At 27.6% G+C, this 12912-nt stretch overlaps 1 protein-coding gene and 1 long non-coding RNA gene across 2 annotated transcripts in view; both read left to right on the plus strand.

The window, feature by feature from the left end:
* The window catches only part of LOC107455558 (uncharacterized), a 254805-nt gene that overhangs the window by 197518 nt on the left and 44375 nt on the right, over positions 1–12912 (plus strand). The window lies entirely within an intron of this gene.
* On the plus strand, positions 1554–6776 carry LOC139427058 (uncharacterized). Its single transcript, XR_011638213.1, has 2 exons — positions 1554–1606; positions 1686–6776. It is a non-coding gene; the product is annotated as an uncharacterized lncRNA (long non-coding RNA).

Genomic DNA, 12912 nt, shown 5'->3' on the forward strand with positions numbered 1-12912 from the left:
TGAAGTTCCTTTTGTTTGCCACTGACTCCATCTACGTTCAAGAATTCGGCAACAATCATCATAGCTTGTTTCATAAGGACACATTCACACACCATCAATTCGTAATTTTGATCTGATTCAGAGTACGATCAATCTCCGACTCATTGATTTGTTATGCGAACTTGGAGGACCTTGTTACCCCAACAAATTCACCTTGCACCAGTCACTGTTTTGTACACGCCGCGGTGTCTTCAGCAGACAAGGATCGAACTCACAATCTCTTGGACATGGGCCCAACGTCCTGCCAAACAGGCTATCCCGGCCACACAAACTGAAATTAAAAATTTTAATTACTTATCATTTTGCAATTATTTTAGTATATATAATTTTACCTATACTGCTAAATTACTTATAACTTTAGAAAATTGTTTAATATGTGAATTTCGAAATATATTTGTTTGCAAAAATTAAGTTTAATAATTGAATAAGTCTGTCTCTATTGACTTCAGAAATGAGGTAAGTTTCTTAATATATATTTTTCTACAGAACACGTGAAAAACAAAATTTTTTTTAATTTTCTTTTTCTTAAGCAAATTATATTTAAATTTTGTTTTGAGTAGAAATAGTATTGTAAATTTAACAATCATACACACAAAATAAAAAAACTAATAAATTCTACAAATACTCATATTTGAAATTATTCTTATTATTAAAAATTATTCTTCTTTAATATTTATTTCAAATTTTTATTACTATATTGTTTAACGAATAATCAATTATTTCAGATAGTGAAAAAAAAAGTGGATAAATTCTATTTCTTCATTATTAAGCTTGAAATTTACAACTAGCCTAACACAAAAAGTTGTAGAACTTCAAATTTAGCTTTATCTTAACCCATTAATGCCCAGTCATAAAAAGTGGTATATTTAGGAAAAACACGTTGATAAAAAAAAAGTGGTAGTGCATATTTGCTCATACTAAGCAGGTATTTCACTCTTACCTACCATTTTAGTTTCTTAATATGTTTTGACTTTTCGAAATAAAAAGGCTCATTTTACCAATAATGATGGTTGCGAAAATAATACGATAATTTCTAAACTAACTCTATGTAAGTAGAATTGAAAGATCATGCTTTCTAGCATCGATTAAAATAGGGGTCCTTTCACTATAATTCTAAAAGCATTCTTATACAAATTTCTTATAAAATGCTTCCAAAATTGCCTGTTATTAAAGTTAGAAAGAAATTATTAACTTCCTCATTTTGGGCTATATGAATTTCATTTGTCTAAAAATTGCACCATTTCTAAGAGCTTCGAGTTTGATGCTTCAAACTTTGACATGCATAATCCCCCAAAACATTTTCTGTTAAAAGAAAGATTATTTATATAGAGTTAGTATTGAAGTGTTCGCATAATTCTGCTTACTCATCTGAATTAAATGGCTAAAATTCCCTTGTCTCTGCTAAAAAAATGAAACACTTGTGCTACCATTTTTTTTTCTAAAAAGAAGAGCCATGAATTTAAAAAAACGCCTGCCACAAATGGGCTATATCGAGTTTTTTTCTTTCTTTAAAGCATCATATACAAATTGGAATCCCAAAGACTCAGTTGCACAGGAACTAGATTAGGTAAGGATCTAATTTTATATAATTTCATACTTTAGTTTAAATATTTATGCCATTAATACTTAATATATTTTTATTTCAGGTTCACATGCCAATGAAATAATATTTGGGAAGTGTCACCTTGCATCTTGACAGGAAACCTGCCGAAAACAGAACAAATAGCACTGAACATATGTCACAATATTTTTTGAAATTCTTTGGACTGATGGCTCGAAAAACAATAGAAATGTAAAAGAAAAGCTGTTCTTAAAAACATTAAAAATGCGTTTTTTTTATGAGACATAGGAACTTGAAGAATTAACTTAATTTCAAAGCTTATGGCAATTAATAGGAATACAAATCGTTAAAAGGATTAGTTTTGTTTAACTTATCAGTTATTGAAGAAAAGAAATTATGCGTTTTTTCTCGCACTTAAACGCAACAAAATGTTTTGTAATGAGTGTTTAACAAAAATAACCCATAACAATTTTTTAAACTATTACTAAAAGCTTATGTCACATTTTCAAGAAAATTAATAAAAAGTCGAGAAGCGAGAGAAAATAGAAAAATAAATGCTAAATAAAAGATATTTAATGCAATTAATTTCTAACTTTGTGTGGAGAACCTAAAACTGTCAATATAACTGTTGTAATATCCTTAAAACTCGATGATTTTTAGGCTCCAGTATTCTTTGAAGAAATACTATTTTACAAACCAAATTTATTTATAATGCAATGAATTTTCCCAACATTAAATCCATTTTTATGAAAAATCCGTTATCTGGGATATTACATTGTTTTTCAAACCACTAAACACAAGTAGAGAAGAGTGAAATTTGAGTAGGCATACAGCCATAGTAAGATAACACCAAACCCACCATACCGATTAGGTGATTTCAAAGATTAAAAATGATATCATGACACTTCCATTAGATGAGGCTTAACGCTTTCCTTCCTACTTAACATTGAAAAGACATCAACAAATATTTTGAATTGACAAACGGGAAACCTGGGGACACAACTGACACCGGGGAAAATGAAAAAAATTATTGTTACTTACAAATACTTATTATATTTGAATTTGTATATGTTATTGATAATTATTTTCACATATTATTTATAAGTATTGTTGTGTATAAATTTACTCATATATTTTGGTACAAGGCATTTAATAACAATCATAGTTCAAGGGGAATTTTGAACTTTACAAATCAGGAAATTATTCGAAAGTTTTGATATTAACTTTAGCGAAAATTAGGAAATTTTTCCAGTTTAAAAAATGTGCCAAACTAAAAAAAAAAATCATTTGAAGAAATGGAAAAAGTAATCAAGTTTAAATAACTAATGCAATCAAAAACATTCAAAATTTTGACATTAGTTAAGTGCTAATAGACTACGTTTTGCACGTTAACTTCTGTAAGAAATAAAATTTATGTACATTTATAAGTGATTAATGTGGCTAAATGCAAGAAATGAAAAATGAAAAAATATAGCATAGTTATTATGAAATTAAATAAATTTAAAGAAAAAATTGAAAAAGAAATTAATACAAATGATATGTTTCGCTCACTTAAAAAGATCAGGCTTTAAGTTTAAACTATTTTAATTGAAAAGTAGTTAACGAAAGATTTTAAAAAGGAGGCTTGCTGTTTTAAGAACGAATTCTATTAAATTTTTATTCCAAACCAAAAGAAAAACCCATGCAACTTTTACTTTTTTTAAACATCATTTTCTTAAATATGTAATATTTTATTATTTATAAATCTTAAAAAATATATATTTTTTAAACACTATTTTGCTTTTTAAAATAAAATCTTTTAACATTAACGAGAGGAATTTTTCAATGAGTATTTCAAGTATTCAGTTTCATTTTCATTCCATAGTTTATTTCTACTTTCCTTTATTTGAAATATTTAACAAGTCTATAATAAGTGAAAACATCAAAATTTTTTGTAATTTGGAGACATAAAACTCTTTTTTGACTCTGAAAAATTGTTCCAAAAACATTTGTATTCGTACACAAGCGTTCAAGTGGTTATTTTCCTGAAAAAATCTGTCGTACAAGCTAAAATGCAAATTAGAAAAAAAAAATTTAAAATGCAAAAGTAGAAGAAAGACTTGGAAAGAGAAACCTGTGCCCCAATAATGGCTTTTTGCAAGAAAGCCTTCACTTTATATGCTTTCTACTAATATTCTTTCGAATTCAAAGACATCTTATTAGAATCAGATTTCTCTCTGAAAAATAATGGAAATACTGCATGAAGATAAATTTGCTTTTCTATTTTTATCAATACAAAGCTCCATTTTTCTATCCTAAGCCTTGATACAAAAAACAAATGATATACGAATGGAAAGGCAGGATTTCATTCCAAGACAATTTCACTTAGTACTTTATTCAATGGTTTTAACATTTGACGCTATAGTAAGTGAAGGTATTTTTTAACCTATAAAAACGGGGATTTATTAGGTGTATGATTTCAAGAAAACTTGCAAAAAAATTATTTCAATTAAATTTTACTTCCATTTATTTATTTATTTTTACTTAACACGCCTTTTTTTTCTTATCCATTATTGTGTGATGATTTTTTTTCTTTACCTCATTTTGTGATTTTTTAATAAGAATATTGTTTTCTTTTAATTTCTTTTTTTGCCTACTGATCATTGAAAGTTGATTTTATTTTTACCATCTTATATTTATTCGATTTTGGAAGCTAAATAATTATCTGTAGCAAAAATAAGTTTCTAAAACAAAGTAAAAATAAAACTAAAGCAGTTTATTCAAATTAATATTGATTACTAATTAGAAAATTGATATAAAGTGAGAAAATCAAAAATGTATAAACTTATAAAAACTAATCGCTGTAATAGAACGTCCTTCCGTATTTATAGTAAAAATATTTTACATCATAACGTCTTAAAGTACAAAAAGTTATAACTAACTTATAATTTATAGCTAAATATTTTTGTTCAATAAGAAGTACCTGCAAAATTTGAGAAAAATCTATTATTTTAACTAAATTTAATATTTTTGTAATAAATGTTTGGAATGTTTATATAGTTTTCGTAATATATTGTATAGAATGTTCAGAGCTAAAGTGGTGTAAGAGGATCAGGTGAAAATTTATTAATAATAGTTAAATTCTATAATGACAATTTGGTTTAATTACTTCAAAAGATACTATGGCTCTAAAAACGTACACCGTTAAAAAGTATTAACAAGCAAAAATATTAAACCATGATCCATTTTAGCTCTAAACAGTTCTATTATTTTTATACATGCATTTTACTGTAAGCAATGTGTCTTAAAAAGAATTGATTGTCTCTTATTTTTGAAATCATAAACATATATATCAAAAATTAAAGAAGCTTAAATGGTTATAAAATTCAAACATACAATACTTTGCAATATAATAATTTCAATTTATTTATTTATTTAGAGAGCAACTGCAGTCTGTTTTAAATTATGCAGTCAGTTTTCAAAAATTTTTAACAGAAAAAAATTTCAGGTTGAAAAAAAAGCACTTCTTGCAGCATATTTGTGCAACAGAGCATATGTTGCCTCCCAGAGATAGTAAATTTAGATCAAAACTGTTTCGGTAGATGGCGCTGCACACAGTGAAAGTGTAAATTGAAGTAAAATAATTGGAAATCACATAGCAATATTTCGAAATTTTAATATAAATAAAAATCACAATATTTTCGAAATTTCCACCGTATGCTACAATTGCATGCGACATTTTTTGAGGTCATTTTCAATTATTTTTCTTTTACTTATACTAGTATTGCCATTTATCAAACTTTTTTTTAACAAAGATCTGGGAGAAAATTTATGCCTGCCAAATGCATTTTCCGAAAGAATTTTTTTAAACGTTAACCATTTTTCCGGTAAAACTTCCATCTAATTTATGAAATAAAATGCACCATAGTATTTTATTACTTAGATGATGAAAACAAGTCTCATTTATCAGGATTTAAAGAAAAAACGTTGAAAAATGTAAACAAAGTACTTCTTAATATAAATATTTTAAGAATTCAATAGCAATTTTTCTGTTTAGGATCTTGCTGTAGATATTTACTACTTGCAGTTAAAGAAATTGAGGCAATATTTGTTTATTTGAATTCATTGACAAGTGTGTGTAGTAAAATATTTATAAAGGTGTTGAATCTACCACGTATAGATTGTGGTCACTAGTATAATGTTAAATTTCGCTAATATATGAACTTTAAATGCCTTTTTCACGAAACAACTGCATGTTATTAAAACAATTCCTGTGGCCATCTAGCTGTTTGCAGTCTCTTTCTTATCTGAGCAAGAATAACGTTTCAACATTTTTCCTTATTCTCCAGTTAAAAAAATCAATAATTGGCCTCCTTTTTTGGGAACCAGGGGTTGAAAATTATATTCTTGTCTATCCCGGGATATGTATTTTTTACATTTTCCTGACCGCAGGAATTTATTCAATCAGAAGTACCGTACTTATTAAGTGACCCTTAAACTTTGAAAAAAAAAGAAAAAAACAGCCAAGATATTAGAATGTGGAATAAAACGGAACAAAAGGGGGTGGGGAAGACATTTATAATAACTATACCTAAACTTTATCAAATTAAAATTTATTAAAGAAATTTTTTCTTTTTATTCCTAATTTTTCTTATTTTTTTTAAAAAAGGGAGTACCCCAGTCACTGTGCATAAAAAAATGCGAAAATTTATTATGTTTTAAGTTAGCATGTTAGGGGATAACATGCCGATAGCACTTAAATTTGATAGTACAACTTGTTATCATTATTAATAATGCGCTGCATTTACTCCATCACCGCTATGTACTTTTTTGTTAATAATACAAAATACTTCTTAGTTAATAATACTTAATACTTCCGACATTTTTTTTTACTTATAAGTACTTAAAAGTTTAGATACATAGCTATAATATTAAACCATTAGATTCGGCAGATAAATAATAAGTACATTAATAAACAATCGAAAAAGATATTCCGGCATCTTTTCTCAGATGTTTGGTCTCTGAATAAAATTATGTAACTAAAAGTTTCATCCGGAAAGGTTTTGCAGACTAACATACCCGATAGGGCATGCAAAATGTTTACAATAAGCATGTTCTAAGATGCTAGTTGAAAAGTCGTTTTCATTATTGGATCTTATTGTACTCATTTTCATTATTAAATCTTATTGTAGTCGTTTTCATGATTCTTATTGTTGTCGTTTTCATTATTCTTATTATTGTCGTTTTCATTGCTATATCTTGATGTAGTCATTTCTATTATTAAATCTTTTATATGATGTCTCATAAAAATTAATTATGTAAAAAAATCTGAAATTTCGGTAATTTGACAAGAGTTTTCAATTCTTCACGAATACATTTATTTAAAAAAATAAGATTAATATACTTCAATATTTTTTGGAAAGAAGCTGAAAAAATATTGTTACTGTTCTTAAAAATAAATCTATGGTTATAAAAAGATATTCAAATTGAAATATTGTTTATACAAAGCAAATTTCAAAAAAAGATAAAATTTAGCTTATTTGAGTTCACGACCCTTACTTTTAAACAACATTTGCTTATTTTATCTACTTTGCGTGGAAATTTGAACTGTTTTTTGTGCAATAATTCATATACAAGTAATCTTTCGAATAGTAATGTATATTATGTCAATATAATACATTACTATCAAACATGTAATCTTGGAAATAAAATATTACGTAATATTGTCGAACATATTGCACCCGGCATATTCATGATTTATTAATAAAAGTATATAAAATTAAATTTTTAAGGCATTAACCATTTTACTGTTGCATACATTAACAATTAATGATAATTTTCAAAGGCTTATAAACTCACTCAGTTTAAGTCTCATTTAATTTTATTAAAATGCATTCATAAGAAACGCATATCAACAAAAAAATCTTTATCCGATTACCAAAGAGAAAAAAACACTTTCATTTTAATTATATCAATAATTAATAAATTAAAATAAATAGCTATAATGCTCTATTTCACATTTTGTAGTTAACATAATTGTAAACTATACATTTTCTAGTTAATTTATATCTAGTTAATTTAAGTAGAAATAAATGCTTACAATAATTTGATACATATTTACATGCACTTGCTCCAGATTTTACCAAACCAGGAAAACTTGGAAACCTAAAATCCATACTTACTTTTCAAAATAATTACGGCAATGTTAAAAGCACATTAAGAACAAAAGTAGAAATATTCATAGAAGAAAAATATTTAGCCGTTAAATATCGTAATAACAAAGCCAGTTTACATTTATTCATGCGTCCTAAAAAAAACTTTTTGCCTAGTTTGGAAATAAAATCTTATACAATAGATAGCAGTTTGGTTAGAAATTTTTTTTAAAAATCAATTTTTTGGAAAAATTAAATACCTATTTGCTTACTTTAATCCCTTGTTAAAATATTTTCGACAAAATAATTTTTATTTCTTTAAATATAAAAAATACCCGTTCATCAATTTAATGATAAAAAATATCCAAAAATGTTCATCGATTTAAAAGAATCCTACTTCCAGGAAGCAATTTATTTTGCATCTACAACAAATACCGTATGTCGTAGGATCATTTATAATTTATTTAAAGCAATTGAAATGGTTTATAAAATATAAGAATATTGTTTTTTTACTAATAATTATTCTTACGAAAAAGAATCAAAATATTTAGATTAAATTCTTTTTATCTCAATTTAAGCTTTTGTTGAATGAAATAAAATAAGTTGGTTCGGAAACTAAATTCAAATGAAAATAAATCTGCTTAGACAAGCTTTAATGACCACAACCAATGAAAAAAGGATTAATAAAAATGCAGCCCCGAAAAAAGATGGAAAAAAAACGAAAATTCTCTCTAGCACTTATGGCAGCAATCGGTATAAGCATGTTTGCGTCAACTGCCATCGCCAAGGCCAGAGATTTTTACTTGCAAAAATTGACATTAATATTTTTATAGAGGTTTTACCGGTGGGGGCTATGAGTAATAACCCTTCCAGTGTTAGTTTCTCGGGTCCCACTGTCCGGTTGTAGCCAAAATTTGACGACTTTCTTAATGAAGGTACTCTCTGGATAAATACCTCTTATGTACGTTATATTGATCATAGGGAAAAGTCAGCAATGGAAAAAAATGATTCAAATTTTGACCACCAGGTGTGATAAAAGGGCACATAGAAACAAATAGGAGATACAGAACTTTATTTAGCATATGTTCTATGCACATTCCATATTCGCCTTACGTATGAATTACGTATTACGGTCCTTCGTTCAAAACGTGTTGTAACGAGTTTAACTCTAACACTAACTTGTCTTCTATTTAGTTTCATTTGAAATCTTCTTCCATACTTTACTTTGAAGCACGTACCAAAATCCACAATCTGTTCGAACTAATGAAGCATTTTTTTCCAGTTCTTACTTACGTAATGATATGATGCAAAATACCACGTCATACAGCATGGACTAATTGCTTTTTAAACAGGTCCCCCCCAAACAGCATAAACTTCTTTTAACGAACATAAAAACATAATGTCATGAACATAAATGGTCGAAGTGTAAATTTCTTTATTGTTGGTTTCTTTTTTCAATTATCTATTATGTCAAGTTATATAGTCATCCGTGAAATATTTTAGATAATTTTTTATCCAGCCATTCATCCCTTCAATGGGTCAATAAATGAGTACCAAGCATGTTTGGGAACTGGGGGTTCTGCGTTCGGCTGACCACCTAACGGGAACCTCTGCTCCTGCACCCCAGAGGACAAGAAAACTGAGATGGGCACTGTAGGCTCTATGGGCTGCCGCGTTTAGTTTATTCAATTTAATAAAAAACTTTGTAAGATGGCTCATAGAAAAGCACACTTTTTCAACTAGTATTAATATTAAATAAACAATATAATTATTTATCTCTGGTGAAGTTTGGGATGTTCGAGATGATTGAAGGGAATATAAATAGGGGGCTAACTTTCGTAGGCATAATGTAAACCTGGTCTGGTCCCTGTGTACAAAGGAAAAAAAACAATATTTAGTTCCATCCTCCCTACCACTACTGGGGTTTTCTTTCCATTTATTATTGGTTTGCTCTCACACTATTGATAAACTGTGATGTATTGTTAATAAATATAATCCTATTAGAAACCATTTATATCATTCCTCTTCATTAAATCTACTAAAATATTTCGACAGAAAAAGAAGAAATAAAGCTGCGGGAAATAGTGTACCCATTCATACATTTAGAGTTGCCCCAAAACGGGTTCAAAGGTGACGTACCTCCTGACAGTCACTTTGCTTCTTATGCCCATGTTCTGGACATATGATGCTCTGTTAAATCTGACTATGTTGCTCACCCTGTAAATTGTTTTTCAGGTATAGCATACTGAACCGTGCAGTTCCCCGCATTAATTTCGCATTCTAAGAGCTTCTCCTTTTTATATTCTTTGGTAGAAATATCTTCTTTCGGAAAGGTGATGAAAGCGTGAATCGAAGTTCAAAAGTAGAAATAAAACTCCCAAGTGAATCCCTCATTTTTTGACGAGGCTCTGTCGAGAGATTGCAGCACAATTCTATTTCACTTTCATAAGAAGACCAAACTATAATACTTTTATATTATAGTTATTATACGCATTAATTATAAGCACTCTATACTACTCCAGATATGTGACAAAAATTTTCACACTAATTTCATGCAATGTGAGTTAATTACAATTTTTAAAAAAAACTTCCCACACAGCAAAGTTTTTTTAAAAAAAAAAACGTCAATCTAATTCAGATTTATAAGCTGATCGCAGAAAACAATGTTTTCTTAAAATAAACAAATAAAGAAAAGACATTTAAAATGATACCTTTTAGCATAATTCTTTTGAAGAGATTACATCAATGAACAAACTTTTAGCTAATTCTCTGAAGCCAAATTTAGAATGTTAGTGGAGCATCATTTCATTAAATTAGCATCGAGTATAGTTGGAGATAATTGATCAAGGCTATTTATCTCTTCTCTCTCCCTTGCACTTGACACGCTGTCACTTTTGTAGAGCGCGCTTTACAAATGATAAGCTACTATATTCTTCAATTTATGGCAATAACCGGAAATGAAACCTCCCATTTAGAGTATGTCTTTAAACCAGATGTCATCAGTTACTTCCTACAGGTGATCTCCTCAAAATGGAGAAGATATGTAAAATATCTTGCTTATTTACTTCAACAGACCTCGTTTTGTATTAGATCTGTTGACATTGTTCCAGTTGAATTTTAATGCGTCAATAATTTATTTCTGATTTATTCATTACCATTACAATAAATACTGGGTCGATACAATTAAAGTTACGCTGTTTAAACAAATATAAAGTCTGTTCTGGAAGACGGATATCGATGAAATTTTTCTAAACCACTGGAAAAAAAGAAATATGCAATAAAAAATTACAATTTTATTTTTGAATTGATTGAAATTCAATGCGTATTCAAAACGTATGCTGAAAACGCATGTTCAAAAAGCATTTCAACAAATTCAACAACAAGAGTTTTTGTCTACTGCAGCAAACATGACGGCACAATTTTTTCTGAGTCCTTAAATGATCATTTTTAAATTATCATTCATAAATAATTATTGCTTGAATTTTCAAAAAAGCGTTTTAGCGAATTCAACAACTAGAGTTTTTTTTTTTAATCTATTGCAACAAACATGACGCCATTACTTTTTCTGTGTCATTATACACTGATTTTTAAATGCTTTATTTTACTTTTAGGAAGAAAAAAAGATTAATTTTAATGTGTTTTCTCTCTGTTATGTTTTTTTCTATTAGTTTTGAGTCTTACTTCAGTTCCTTCACAAACAAAATTTTAAGAGAAGCCAAAAATATTTTGTATTTAAACTTACCTACATTTTTACATCAAAATTAAAAAATACAGTATTAAATTTCCACTCTAGACTATATTGTTTAAAAAATATTAAATTTATTAAAAGACGAAAAATGGTAGCAAAGACTAGTAACAAAAATTAGAAGCTAAAAAAAGGCAACGTAAATACGAAAAAAAAATAATAAAAAAATAAATGAAATAAAACAAATGAGTAAATCATGGTATTTAAACAATACATAATCCTACAAGAACTAATGTAACTATTAAATAAGCGCTTGTGTTTATCTTGGAGTTGTTTAATTTCGGTTCATGAATTTCATTATATACAATAAAACGTGGATAAAATAAGACGTGTCATCTGAATTCATACGACCGTTTAGTTAATCACTGCGTTATAACTAAAGACAAACAGAGCGAATAGTTACGTTTATACGACATCTTTGAGAAAATCCACAATGAGAAAACGAAATTAGTAATGGAATTTTCAAACGTTAAATGCGGTAAAATGGAAGTTTATCATCAATAAAATCCGTAAGAATTCATTTTCTTACAAGGCCTGCTTATGGAGCTATCGAATAAAAACAGTTTGAGTCTAGTACTTTTTTAGTTTCTCGTCAAATGGAGTTATTATAATAGTTATAAAATAATTTGAGTTAAACATAATAATTGAAATAAAATTATAAAATCAATGTGTGAAAATCTTTTCACTACGTAAATGGCTCATAATTATATGATTGTGTACAATCTGACTTGTTTTTTTGATAAATTAGTACTGTCAGACGTATTACATATAATCTGCTAATTATTGATTGGTGAACGTATTCATTTAGAATTTCTTTCCCTATTTTTTAAAGCATTTCAATAAAAATGTCAATCGTATAACGGGTGTAATTTTTAATTATATCAGTATAATTTATTGATTGTTCACATAACATGCTTATTTATAATCAAAATTAAAATGAACATCAAAATTTTGTATTTTAATAGCTGCAAAACTGATAGTTGCTTCACGATACTTTGACATGAGTTCAGGTGATAATACTCGTAGTAACATTGTAATGCAGTACGTTAAAAATAAATACAAATAGGAAGTATATAAAAATATTCTGAATTGCGTGTATGTTTAAATATGTGTATGTTTAAATAATAAAGTGCCTCTAATAATTTAATCTAATTATTATAATATACGAAGATAATACCTGATATAGTAAATATTCTGTATTTATATAATGTATCGTTTAATTTATTCTGTCATCTAATGTATATTATACATCGACTAATTTAACTAATTGATACACGAACGTAAGCAAGTGCAGTCAGTGCTGGTTTCAGTCACGTAAAAACTATAAAGCAGTATAATATCACCTGATAATTAAGATTTTACATATAATCTTATAGTGTGTCTAAGAATTTGTCCGGGGACTGTACATATTATATATATATTTATATATATATGTA

This window comes from Parasteatoda tepidariorum, chromosome X1 (assembly GCF_043381705.1).
Source record: "Parasteatoda tepidariorum isolate YZ-2023 chromosome X1, CAS_Ptep_4.0, whole genome shotgun sequence".
NCBI lineage: Eukaryota > Metazoa > Arthropoda > Arachnida > Araneae > Theridiidae > Parasteatoda > Parasteatoda tepidariorum.